At 37.8% G+C, this 15,085-nt stretch overlaps 1 long non-coding RNA gene across 1 annotated transcript; it reads left to right on the top strand.

Annotated features, from left to right (window-relative positions):
* Positions 1–793: 793 nt before the first annotated feature.
* LOC139188300 (uncharacterized) lies at positions 794–1,580 on the top strand. Its single transcript, XR_011571667.1, has 2 exons — positions 794–1,004; positions 1,166–1,580. It is a non-coding gene; the product is annotated as an uncharacterized lncRNA (long non-coding RNA).
* The last annotated feature ends 13,505 nt before the right edge of the window (positions 1,581–15,085 follow it).

Here is a 15,085-nt window from a genome sequence, read left to right as displayed (position 1 = left end):
AAGGTTTTAACCATCAACTCTATAATCTGTTAGAATCAATGTCTTCAAATGGTTCATTTGAAAAAATTGAGACCCTTATGAATTGAAAGGTTCAAATCTTTCATTTGAAAAAATTGAAACCGTTATGAACTGAAATAAAGGAGAATAAGATGAAACGCGGATGAAAATTTTGACCGAATTTGGTACAATTTGAACGAAAAAAGTTGATCAATTGAGTTTCATTTTTCAAGTTGAAATTTTATAAAAATGAATCAATTACGGTGAGTGTTGTGGTGGTTCAAGGTCCTGCCAACTAAGGGCCTAGGTGGACATCCGGCATGAAATCCTTTCAGCTAAGCCAGAGGCGATCATCTTTCGCTCGCGGAGATGCATCATCAGATTTCCGGCCATTATCTGGCGCAGTTTGGGTTGTTTTCCAGAGTGTTGGGAATCGCAAGCAGAGACGAAACCAGACATACAAGTCTATCCAAAAAGTCACCTACTCGAACTGTGGGAGGATTCTCTTGGGATCAACTTTGTAAGGATATTAATATTTGTGTTTAATTTTAAATAAAAAAATCAAATAATTTCAAACTGCACGATGCACAGTCAATGGCTAAGATGTGAGGATCATAGGATTCCTGCAATTTGGATCCAGATGGGATCCAAATCCTTATAATACACAGGCGGCTAAGCCTGCCCAATGATATTCGCATTATGCACAACACAGTTCATATAGATTTATTAAACAAATATATGTAGTTACTTTGGATAAGCCGTCTGGTAATCTTTGCTCCTCTACCTAGCTATAAATATGACTCTGCACTGCCTCAAACCATCACCCACACTAAACACGATTAGCTTCTTACTAAAGCTAATCAATTAGAATTCCATTGTTCAAAAAGGAAAAATTAAGACAGTGGAGATGGCTAAGTCTGGCAACAAAATGGCAACACTTCTTAACTTGATTCTAGTGCTCTCTCTAGTTCTCATGATTTCCATTGCTGAGAGTAGAAAGCTCGGCGGTAAGAATATTTATTCCATTAATTTCATTTTCATCATCTACATACATTAATCACTTATTGCGTTTAAAATTTAAATTAATTCTTTTTAGTTTCAAATAAATATTAAAATAAGTTTCAAGTTTCTATATTAATGCAATGCAATGTTCCACTTGAATTTGCAGAAGAGGCTGTGGCTTGCGACTCGGTTTATGGTGCCGAAGAGGGTGATACATGTGAATCTGTTATTCAAAAGTTCCAATTGGGTGCTGACTTCTTTCTTTCAATCAACCCTAATCTCAACTGCGACAACTTTTTTGTGGGTCAGTGGCTTTGTACTGAAGGGACTGTGAACTGATAAGCTGCGACAAGTTCATGCTCAGTTCAGAAAATATAAGGATCATTGTATGAATAAAGAGGATGAGCTTTGATGTCGTCTTAGGCATCGTTTCTCCTCTAGTAATTGTTGTTTTCTTGATGAGTTATCTTTATCTTGTAAACTGATGGATGTTGTCATCAGTCTTCAGTGTTTAATGCAATGTCGCCCAGCTGCATGGGCTATATATATGGCTGCAGCAACTTATTCCGTTTTATATAACACCGCAAATTAATTAAACTTTTCTAGTAGTGTTCTTTGTTTTCTAGTAGTTGCAAACTAGTTAATTAAAGTCGATTGACATAACTGACTTGATCATATCATGCGACTAATGATAACTGTTTATAATTACATTACCAAACCGAAACTTCCCAAAAACAATAGAAGGTTTTCCCAACACTACGGCTCATATATATTTATTCAAATACCGAGCAAGTCACAAAAATATCAAATTAAAAAGTAAAGAAAAATCGGATTAATAGTCCATGTGGTTATAGGGCATTCAGAAGAATGACTCTGTTGTAAAAGATATAGGAATTAAGCTTTTGTGGTGATATCCATTGGGATTCAAAGCCAAAATTGAAAATTTAATTAATTCTTCCGTTAATAGGTTGGCGTGACTCTCCTTCATTGGAGACTGTGTGCTTCATTACATTCGAATTTTCTTGGCTTGCTTGGTTTTTGATTCCAAATTAATGTGCATCATGGTTTACATGCTTCTTCTTATTCATGATATGTGTTTTTTATTTTTTTCCTGACCCATTTCGTTTGGGTCGGGTTTCTCCGGAGTGTTGGGAAATTGCAAGGAAAGATGGAACAGGTTGATGAGTCCATCCAAAAAATCATTATTGAAACCGGTTTGTATGGATAGGTTGAATGTATGAGTTGTCATCCTCACTTTAGCTAAGTAGGCTAAAGTCACTTTCCATAGCTTGTCATTCACCTTACATCAACCTTTCCATAGCTTGTCATTCACCTTACATCAACCTTTCTTAGTTGCTTGTAAAAGCTTCTTTACTTGTAATTTGGTTTTTGCTTTTCCACTTGTTAGGGCAGATATTAGGGATTGTGTTTGTGTAGTTATCCTATAATCTATTGTAGCTTTCTTTTGGTTCTCTATAAGAGTTGTCTTCACTCTCTTGTAACATTTATAATGAAATATACAACAAATATTGAAACTAAAACTCAACATGGTATCAGAGTAGGAACCATAGGGTCCTAACTCTGTTCTTTTTTTTACTTATTCATTTGCTCATCATCGATAGAGATGGCAGAAGAAAATGTGTCTAGTGCCGACAGTACCTCATCCTCCTCCCCAAACTTAACCCAAGGGGTTGAGAACAATCCAAATCAACGACTCTGCTCGGTGCTACTGAACGAGTTCAACTATCTTCCTTGGTTAAAAGTTGTGTCACTTGCTTTAGGGGGAAGATCGAAGCTAGGGTTTATCAATGGAAGCTATGAGCCCCAGAATCCACTTCACCAACTTACGATGCATGGCATACTACTGATCAACTGGTCATGTCCTGGTTACTTAACTCCATGGAGCCAAAACTGTCTGAGCTTTTCAGCTACTCAGAGTCTTCCCTTCTCTTATGGGAGTCTGTTAAAGACATGTATGGCAGCTAAAACAACTCAGTTTGCATTTTTCAACTGAAGAAGAGTGTGGCTAGTTTAAAGCAAGGTGATCACTCATTTGTTCAACACCTTGGAAGTATGAAATCCATATGGAATGAACTCGATATGTATCGTCCACACACGACTGATTCCGCTATGATACTGAAAATGGCTGATGAAGACAAGGTTTTTCAACTCTTAGCAAGCTTAGGAACGGAGTATGAAGACATGTGTAGTCACTTGTTAATGACTTAAGAGCTGCCCTCCTTTACCATTGTGTGTCATGCAGTCCAGAGAGAAGAAACTCGACGAAGAGTGATGAACGTTGAGCCCAAATCCAACTCTGAAGCTAGGGTTTTCACGACAAATCACAAAGCAACTGGTGATAGGGTGCTTGGCAAGAAAGCAGACTGGAAATGTTCTTATTGCAACATGAATGGACATTTGAGAGAAAAATGTTGGATTCTTCATCCGGAGTTAAAGTCTAAGTTTGATAGGGAAGGCAGGATGATCAAAGATAGGAAGGGTGGAGTCACTCCAAAAGCATTTCATTCAGCTTGTTCCTCAACTGATGGAATGGCTAATTTCTCAAAAAATCATGTGTCCTTGATCAACGAGTTTGCTGCTTTTCTTCAAAAGAAGCAAGGAAGCACTGAACCTGATGAAATGACACCTGAAAACCCTACTGCAATGCTAGGGAAATTTGCTGGATTCTTGGCTGACTCAGAGAACACATCGAAAGGCAATATTCTAGGTATTATCAATGCCATTTCCACTACTCTTAATGTAAATGTTACACATGATTTTTGGATTATTAACTCTGGTGCCACTGATCATATAACTAATAAACCCTCTAGTCTCCATGATTTTCAAAGAACTATTGATTCAATTCATGTATCTGTTGCAAATGGGAAAGGGGAACCTATTCTAGGGAAATGAAAGATTAGATTGCTAAGTGAGCATACTGATTCCACTACTCTTTATGTACCTTCTTTTCCTTTTCAACTCTTGTCAATAGGAAAAATCACAAAAATCTTAAACTGTCTTGCCATATTTTCCCCTCACAATGTTGTGTTTCAAGACCGAGTTACTCATAAGAAGATTGGTGAAAGGTTCTTCTTGAATGGACTCTACTATCTCTCAAAGAAGTCTAATTTTGTCAAAAAGCTCAGTGTCAACTTAAGTCAAGTTCAGGAACACCAACTCTGGCATCAACGCCTTGCCCATCCCTCAGAACATGTGATGACCAAGTTGTTTCCCTTTTTTTTTTTTTTTGTAAAAACACATTGGAGTGTGAAACTTGTCAAATGTCAAAAGCCACTAGATCCTTTTGTTTCCTTTAATTCTAGAACTAGTAAACTTTTTTAGTCTGTTCACTCTGATATTTGGGGTCCTTCTCGTGTAGAATCCTTTGATGGGTATAGATATTATGCTACATTTATTGATGACTATTCTAGAGTAACATGGTTGTATCTTTTAAAACTTAAAAGTAATTTTTTGATGCTTTTAAGGACTTTCACAACCTAATCAACAATCAATTTTCATCTAAGTTATATATGTTAAGATCGGATAATGGTACCGAGTACACTTCCAATAACATGAGTAATTACTTGAGCAATCATGGCATTTTGCATTAAACAAGCTGTGTTAGTACACCACAACAAAATGGTGTGGCAGAGAGAAAGAATCGAGACTTATTGGAGAAGATTCGATCACTTATGATCCAAATGAATGTTCCTAAGAAATTTTGATCTCAAGCTCTACTCACTGCCACGTACATCATTAATAGACTGCCAACTTGGGTGTTGAATACTAAATCTCCTTTTGAAGTCATGAAGGGCAGGCCTATAAGCTTGTCTCACCTCAGGACCTTTGGTTGTACTTGTTATGTGTACATTCAAGCTCTCCATCGTGACAAACTCGACCCTCGAGTTGTCAAATGTGTGTTTATGGGATACGCCAGTTCTCAAAAGGGTTACAAAGTGTACAACCCTAACATGGGGAAGCTGGCAGTCTCTAGAGATGTGCGATTTGATGAATATTCACCTTATTTCCACAAAAAGGTTGGAGACTAATGCTAATATGGAAGATCTTATGGACCTATTTCCACTACCTATTCCAGCAGAAATTCATGAAGTCACTCATGCTCATATCAGCACTGATAATTCTCAACTCACTAAGAGTGTAACTGATACAGTGCCAAGCTCCTTTGAACCATCAGAAGCTCAACCAAATCAGCAAGCTATAAGTGCACTAAGAAGAAATCCTACACGAGATAGACATCCACCAGTGAGGTTACAAGAGTATGTTACTTACACTGCAAGACATCCTATCTCTGCAGCCATTTCTTATCACAGATTCTCATCTTCTCATACTTCTTTCCTTAACAAAGTGTCCCACACTTTCGAACCAAGGAATTTTCATGAAGCCACATGCATGCCTGAGTGGCAAGATTCTATGGCTAAATAGCTTCAAGCTCTAAATGGCAACCAGACATGGAGTGTGGTGGATCTTCCAAATGGCAAGAAGGTCGTGGGAAGTAGGTGGATATATAAGACCAAATTCAACTCCAATGGAAGCATTGAAAGACACAAGGCATGGTTAGTAGCTCAAGGCTTTACTCAAACCTATGACATTGACTTTAAGGAGACCTTTGCTCCTGTTGCCAAAATGAACACAATGAGGGTATTTTTATCTGTGGCAATCAATAATGCATGGCCCTTATTCCAAATGGATGTGAAGAATGCATTTCTTCATGGGGATCTTGAAGAAGAAGTGTACATGAAGTTGCCTCATGGTCATCCAAGAGAAAATGAACCCAACAAGGTCTGCAGACTTCACAAAGCCATATATGGTCTCAAACAGTCCCATTGAGCTTGGTACTCGAAGCTTAGTTCATTCCTTGAAGCTGCAGGGTTCAAAAGGAGTCATGCTGACTCTTCTTTGTTTGTTCGAAGTAGTATTGCTGGCAAATTGGTTGTGCTTAAATATGTTGACGACCTAATTATTACAGGTGACAATATAAGTGAAATCAAGACGCTTAAGCAGTCACTTCACCAAACATTTACCATTAAAGACTTGGGGCCCTTGAAATACTTTCTTGGAATTACGGTGCCTACCTCTTCAAAGGGATTGTTCTTGAATCAAAGAAAGTATGTTCTCGATCTTCTAGATGAAGCTAACATGATGGAATGTAAACCAACTCGGACACCCCTAGCTAGCAAACTTCAGTGGCATGAAAAAGGTGAACCTCTCTCGGACCGTAGTGTTTATTAGCGAATGGTTGGGAAACTTATTTATCTCATCATTACTAGGCCTGATATCTCATATTCAGTTAGCCTAGCCAGTCAGTTCATGCACTCTCCTACTCTAGTTCACTGGGAAATCGTCAAGAGAATACTTCGATATCTCAAGGGCTCAGTAGGAAGGGGGATAATTATGAAGAACAATGGATCAAATCACATCTTGGCCTATACAGATGCTGACTGGGCTGGAAATGCCCTTGATCGAAAATCCACAACAGGTTTTTGCACATTTGTTGGAATGAACCTTGTCACTTGAAAGAGCAAGAAACAAACTGTTATTGCTTGATCTAGTGCCGAAGCTGAGTATAGGGCTATAGCAGCAACAGCCTGTGAACTCATATGGTTGAAAGATCTTCTTTCCGAGCTCGGATTCACAAGCATGACACATATGTCCCGTATTGTGATAACCAAGCTACCATGCACATTGCCTCCAATCCAGTATTCCATGAAAGAACCAAACATATTGAAGTTGAATGCCATTATATTCATGCTCAAGTTCAATCCAAGGTGATAGACACCATGTTCACATGCAGCCACGATCAACTTGCTGATTTATTCACAAAAGCACTAGACTCTACTCAGTTTCAGCATTTGTTGTGCAAGCTTGGATTAATCAATCCCTTGATCCAGCTTGAGGGGGTTGTATGGATGGGTTGTATGTATGAGTTGTCATCCTCACTTTAGCTAAGTCATAGGCTAAAGTCACTTTCCATAGCTTGTCATTCACCTTACATCAACCTTTCTTAGTTGCTTGTAAAAGCTTCTTTACTTGTAATTTGGTTTTTGCTTTTCCACTTGTTAGGGCAGATTTTAGGGATTGTGTTTGTGTAGTTATCCTACAATCTATTGTAGCTTTCTTTTGGCTCTCTATAAGATTTGCCTTCACTCTCTTGTAACATTTATAATGAAATATACAACAAATATTGAAACCAAAACTCAACAATCATGTACTTAAACTATTGGGGTTAGGGCTGAGGTTGACGGAGTTTGGGATTTCTTGCAGAACATAGTTGGAGATTTGATCAGAAGTTTCTCCGTTAAAGAGTGTCATGAAAAAACGTAGTTGAAAAACGAACAACTCAATTATGGAGATAACTCAGATGGAATGATTTATGTAAAATGTACAAATCTGAAGAGTGGAGATAAATCATGAGTAAGGGATCTCAATGGTTTAGGTGTTTCAATTGTGTTTTTATAAACTTTATATGTCAGTATTATTTATAATTGTTTCTTAAGAGAAACAATTGTATTACGAACTAACATCCACAAATCCTCAATTGACAAAGGACAAAGCAATGTTTAATACTACAAAGTAAACATTAATAAAAGAAAAGCTATATGAACTGAAATGTTAGAATGAACAACTCTGCAATCAGTTGTTATAATTGAAAAGTTTGAATGATAAACTCTGCAATCTATTAGAATCAATACGTCTTCAAATTTTTCATTTGAAAAAATTGAGACCCTTATGAATTGAAAGGTTCAAATCTTTCATTTGATAAAATTGAAACCCTTATGAACTGAAATAGAGGAGAAGAAGATGAAACACGAATGAAAATGTTGATCGAATTTGGTACAATTTGAATGAAAAAAGTTGATCAATTGATTTTCATTTCAAGTTGAAAATTTTATAAAAATGAATCAATTACGGTGAGTGTTGTAGCGGTTCAAGGTCCTGCCAACTAGGGGCATAAGTGGACATCCGACATGAAATCCTTTCAGCAAAGCCAGAGGCGATCATCTTTCGCTCGCATAGGTGCATCATCAAATTTTCGGCCATTATCTGGCGCATTTTGGGTTGGTTTTCTAGAGTGTTGGGAGTTGCAGGGGAGAGATGATGAGTAGAATTTATTGGTACCACACATATTGGGCCTCAGACTTTGATACATTGGGCCTCAACATTTGGGCCTCATTACCCATCCCATAATTATGTAAAAGGAGGAGCCCCTTATTCTATAAAAGGGGACTCATCCCCCCTCACAAATGAGACTCTGGGATACCCCCAAAACATACAAGTCTCAAACAACTCCGAGACAACACTCTCTTCCTCAGGGGGACTCCCTTTGAGCTTGTAATCCATACATACAGTTACATACATACATAATTAACATCAGTGTGGACGTAGCCCAAACATTGGGGTGAACCACGATACATCTTTGTGTTATTGGGCATTTGCATGATTCACGGTCGAATTTACGTTGTTCCAAGACCTTCCAGTTTTGTGCATCAACATTTGGCGCCGTCTGTGAGAATCAATACAAAAAGCTATGTCGGTTCTCTCTATATTTTTCATCTCACCATCGTGAAACCTTCACAACCTCACCACTGTCCACCGTGGATCTGCAAAACCCAAGAAACAACCAACTCATCTCTGCTCATCTATCTCGCTCCACCACCACCTACGTCGAGCACGGCCCCTGTACCTCCTCAACCAGATTACACTGACCCCACAGCTACCCTGATAGTGAAGAGTTATCGACCCAGTCCAAATACCAGAGTGAAGAAAATCCAGAAAGCAACAAGCTTTGAATGCGAGTGCAACTCGGGTGAGTCAGTGACCGAATCAGGAGGACCCTGTCGAGTCCGAGTTCGAGGGTGGCGGTAGAAAAGAAGTGGGTGGGCAGAGAGTACATCTCTCCCCGCGAGCTGGAACCTTCTCCCTCCTTCCTTCAATTTTCTCTCGTTGTCTCTAATTTTCCCACCAAGCAAAAACCAGAAGAAAACTAGAAACATTTGCTTGCACGATCTTTGAAGCAAAATCCTTCACACCCAAAAAAAGCAAAGAGCAAGAAGGACTAGACCACTCTCTCTCTATGTTCTCCATCTGAATCCCCAACAAATGGCCTCGCGAAGGCTTTTATCCTCTCTTGCCCGGTCCTCCGTTCACCGGGCGCCGTCCAAATCTTCGATCTCAACGTCTAACCCGAGGGTCACATCCCCATCTCCGTCTTCCCGATCCGCTTCTCCCTGCGGCTATCTTCTCAACCGCGCTGCTCAATACGCGACCACCGCCGCCGAACCCCAGATGGTTTCAGCGTCTCCGAAGAACAAAGATTTCGGGAAGGGAAAAATCATCGACGAATTCACCGGGAAAGGCTCGATCGGGCAGGTATGCCAGGTGATCAGAGTCGTCGTCGATGTAAGGTTCGAGAAGGGGCTTCCCCTCATCCCGAGCCAACCATATACAATCGACAGTCAAGATCAGAGCTTTTCCGTCGTCATCTCGCCGGAGTGCCATGGATTCTGGTACGACGCCGTTCTGGTGGTTCCCGCAGTCGTTTTCATGGTGTACCGGCGTTTAAAGCTAAGAAGAACGTCATCAAGCTCTCCAATGAAGGATCATACATCATGATATCCTATTATGCCCTTATCTAGGTCGCCAGCCTTCTCAACCTCGCTTGGTGCGCCCTTCAGGCATGGCAGTGCTCAAGAGGATTATGCAAGTGGGGTTGAAGCTTTAGCTCATACTTTCTTGGTCTCTGGGATTGTTGTTAGTGCAGTCATGTAAGACGGATCTGCTCACAATTCGGGAAACCAACAATAAAAGCAACAACGAGCATCACATCTGACCCAATATGTCGGGAAAGCTTCGGACCCCATGCCCATTTTCTGAAAAAGCCATGAGAAAGAAGGAGATAAGATCATTTTCTTTTTTTTTGTTATTTTATTACTTTATTATTGTCTATTAACATGATGGCATATTAGTTAAATAATAAAATCGTTCATTTACATGTGATATCACAGTGATCATTATCATAAAACGTGGTAAAAGTCTGTACATCCATTACACCATTTACATTATATAATGATTTTGTCACATGCTCACTGTCAAAAACATTACAAAGCACATCACATAAAGTTATATATATATATATATATATATGTACATACATACATACATATATGTACATACATACATACATATATGTACATACATACATACATATATATATACACACATACATATGTATATATATATGTATACACATACATACATACATATATATATATACACATACATATGTATATATATATGTATACATATATATATATATGTATGTATGTATATATATATATATGTATATCTATATATATGTATATATATGTATATCTATATATATGTATATATGTATACTTTAGTGGAGTGATGATTGACGAATGGAGCAGCAGCTCCTCATTGTTTAGGCTCTGCATCTTTCTCTCTTCTCTGCCAAAAGAAATAAAACACTTTACTTTTTCTTTTCAGCAGACATCATTACGTTTTCATCATTTATTTAATATGTTATTGATATATGTTATGATGAAAGTAATTTTTATTATTTAAACGTTATGATAAAACCTTCATCATGAAGGGACAAAAGGAAAAAATAAAGAAAGCTTTACCTTTCCTTTTCAAAAAACATCATTATATTTCATCATTTATTTAATATTTTATTGATATTATATTATGATATTTGTTAACATGTTGCCTAGTGACATATATTTAACTCAAGTACACGTCCAGTATTTATTCATGGCTTAGAATATTATGATTGTCATTAAACTATGTCACTTATACAACATGTGATTTACCACACGGCTGAATAAATTATTTATTTATAGAAGGCACATAGTACAATATTTTGCCTTGACAAACTTTGTAAATTTGATTTATTCATTATACGGTCGTACTTATACTGTCATTTATTGTCAGAAATTATTGAGCAACTAGATCCACTGATCAACATTGTTGCTGATTAAAGAAGTCTACCAATTTATAGACTGATGAGCCACGTGCTCATGGTAATCTCTTGTCTGACCGAACACCCATTTGCTCGGACATTCGCTTATTAGGACACCTATGTGCCTGGACCCAACTCGATGACCCTACAGATAGCCCTAACTTGATGACCCTCTGTATGGCCCCAACTCAAAGACCCGACTTGCAGACCAGATCCGTGGATCCGACACATAGACCCAATATGTGAACCCGACAAACGGACCCAAATCATGTCGAGAATCAACTCAAACTGAGTGCATGTCGACATAAAGTAGATACTTGCAATGAGGAATACCACGAGCCGAGCCACCTCATAGCGAGCATAGCCTCTAGCCGAGTAGCCTCGCAACGAGCATCGCATCCAACCGAGCAAACGCCTCGCCGCGAGCATAGCCTCTAGCTAAGCAGCCTCGCAACGAGCATCGCCTCCAATCGAGCAGTCTTGTAACTTGTGATACCTCTAGCCGAGTATTGCTTTATGTGGAGCATTGCCTTGGGTTGAGTACTGGTTCAAGACATCTAGCTACTTCGGCTCACACATGGACTGGATTTGAAGTCTCCAGCCAAAAGACTCTCTTAACTGAAGATTTGGGGACTACTGTTGGTACCACACATATTGGGCCTCAGACTTTAACTCATTGGGCCTCAACATTTGGGCCTCATTACCCAGCCCATAATTATGTAAAATGAGGAGCCCCTTATTCTATAAAAGGGGACTCCTCCCCCTCACAAATAAGACTCTAGGATACCCCAAAAACATACAAGTCTCAAACAACTCAGAGACAACACCCTCTTCCTCAGGGGGACTCCCCTTGAGCTTGTAATCCATTCATACAGTTACATACATACATAATCAATATCAATGTGGACGTAGCCCAAACATTGGGGTGAACCACGATACATCTTTGTGTTCTTGGGCGTTTGCATGATTCACAGTCGGATTTACGTTGTTCCAAGACCTTCCGGTTTTGTGCATCAACAGAATTTATATTATATATTTAACCCTATTCTTAGTATATTTTGGAAGAATTTTGATACGTTGAATTGTATTTCTAATATAGGACTTTTAACTTCTTCTGGAGCAAAATATGGTCAAATGGACGAATTTTCGAGTAATTTTAGTTGGAGGACGGTCGTGAGTCACTTAGTTTAATCTTATCAAAATATCATATTTTTCCACCAAGCGGTTATTTTCTGGCAATAAAATAAATGAGTGATGCGCAGTACTGAAATAGTGACGTTTTAGGCTTGAATTGCGTTTTTGGAGCCCAAAATGACCTTGGATGGGTTGTGGCCTTCTGGAGATGTGTTCAAAATGTCTTGATCTTCAAAACAAGCTATCATGGGCTGGATTTGGAGGATATATGAGGATAAAACGTAGATGGACAAGTGCTTCGAAGATTCTCCTAGTTTAATTAGGACTTTATTTTCTAAGATATTTTATTATTATTTAGTTTCCTAGTTGGAATAAAAGACCTATGTCTTAGGGTTTGTGCGATGGCTTAGCAAATATATTGCTTTGCCGTCTACAGTTTTTCTCCACGCTTATTGTTATTCAACTTCAGAGACAAAAAACTTTGCTAGGGTTCTTGGAGATTTTCTACTTTAAGGTGTTATTCCTTTTATTCTTAATAATATTTTCTATGATTTCAATTATGAATATGCGTAACTAATTCCTTTTGTTAGAGCGAAGCCTTGAGCTTTAGCATAAATATGTGATTTTTATTTAATTGCTTATGATTGATTACATGCATACTTTGAATTATTGATCACTGTGATTAAAACTATCTAATTGTCTTAATGCCTGATCACCATTAGGATCTTTAGAAAAGTATTTTGATGCAATTTTTGTTGGAATGTTCCCTGAAATTGACGCTGGCTTCTTGTGATTAATAATTGTAATTTCACTTAGGATGAACGCCACGTCTTAAGGGTTGCATGGTTTTTCAAAGGGTTTTCTTATAGCATAATGAGTCTCTCATGTTCAGATTTGATCCGAACGTTCGGACGGGTTGCATGTTAGATATACATTCTATGTTGGAGGTTCCAAGTAGAATATAAATTAGGAAGACCTAACCTTCAAAGTGGCATGTGTAGATTATAAGTAATTGGTTAAAATACATAGGATTGTTAGGTGATAGTGGAACCCTAGTACTCTTATAAATTGGTATTTAAAACTCTTTTCTTTTGTAATATTAGTTTTTAATTAAAATTCGTTTTTAATATTATCCAATTTCAGAATCTCTTTTCTCAAATTTTAACTAATTAGGAATTGTTTCTACATAAATTATCCAAATAGTTCTTGAGGAGAACGACTTTGCATGAGCATCTATACTACAACATCCTTGTATTCTTGCAAGTATATTCTTGCAAGTATTTCATGTGATTTTGACCCTATTTGCATAGATGTTAAAAATCATATCAAGAGACGAAACCAGCCCTACAAGTCTATCCAAAAAGTCACCTACTCGAACTGTGTGGGGCTAGGGTTGAGGTCTTCTGGCGACAATTAGTTGGAGATTTGAATTGGGAGTTGCCGTTGACTTGTTACAGAGTTGTGAAAAAAGATGATCAGATGAAATGAACAACTTGTGGATGAAAACATTTATGTAAATTGTAGAAAAATCTTGAAATTGTGGTGATGAAATGGAGAATATTGATGAATAAGTGATGGCTGTTTTTAGTATTTCAAATATATAAATGAATACACAATTCCCTATTACAGGGTAGATTAAGAACGGCTTTACAAATTTCTCCTCTTGATTTCTTTTAATCCTCCTCCTCTCTTTGGATGACTATGTCTCCTCTTGTTTCTTCTCATTAATAGTTTAACTTCAGTCTATTTTATTGTTTCTTCAATTAAATTTTGATCATAAGACGGTAATTATTCAGTCAATTCTTATATACTAACTAATTAATACATGCATTTAGTTGATTCCAGTGTCTCAAATACATATGTGTGTGTGTGTGTGTGTCTACATATAAACTGAAATATTAATGGATTTTGATCCCTTACTTTCTGCTATAGGTTGAAGGACGACTAAGCTATTCAGACAAAAACAAAAAAGAATGAAGAAAAAAAGTAAAAAAATGTTGAGCGCAGCAGGACATGACATATAAATTATAATACGGAAGAGATCCAAATCCTTATAATACACGGGCGGCAAAGCCTGCCCAATGTCCAATATTCGCATTATGCACAACATAGTTCAGATAGATTTATTAAATAAATATATGTAGTTACTCTGGATAAGCCGTCTGGTAATCTTGCTCCTCTACCTAGCTATAAATATGGCTCTGCACTGCCTCAAACCATCACCCACACTAAACACGATTAGCTTCTTACTAAAGCTAATCAATTAGAATTCCATTGTTCAAAAAGGAAAAATTAAGACAGTGGAGATGGCCAAGTCTGGCAACAAAATGGCAACACTTCTTAACTTGATTCTAGTGCTCTCTGTAGTTCTCATGATTTCCATTGCTGAGAGTAGAAAGCTCGGCGGTAAGAATATTTATTCCATTAATTTCATTTTCATCATCTACATACATTAATCACTTATTGCGTTTAAAATTTAAATTAATTCTTTTTAGTTTCAAATAAATATTAAAATAAGTTTCAAGTTTCTATATTAATGCAATACAATGTTCCACTTGAATTTGCAGAAGAGGCTGTGGCTTGCGACTCGGTTTATGGTGCCGAAGAGGGTGATACATGTGAATCTGTTATTCAAAAGTTCCAATTGGGTGCTGACTTCTTTCTTTCAATCAACCCTAATCTCAACTGCGACAACTTTTTTGTGGGTCAGTGGCTTTGTACTGAAGGGACTGTGAACTGATAAGCTGCGACAAGTTCATGCTCAGTTCAGAAAATATAAGGATCATTGTATGAATAAAGAGGATGAGCTTTGATGTCGTCTTAGGCATCGTTTCTCCTCTAGTAATTGTTGTTTTCTTGATGAGTTATCTTTATCCTATAAATTGATGGACGTTATCATCAGTCTTCAGTGTTTAATGCAATGTCGCCTAGCTGCATGGGCTATCTATGGCT

The sequence above is a fragment of the Malus domestica genome, chromosome 09, assembly GCF_042453785.1.
Source record: "Malus domestica chromosome 09, GDT2T_hap1".
NCBI classification, from domain to species: Eukaryota; Viridiplantae; Streptophyta; class Magnoliopsida; order Rosales; family Rosaceae; genus Malus; species Malus domestica.
Note: the sequence above shows the minus strand (reverse complement) of the source record. Positions and strands in the feature narration are given on the sequence as shown.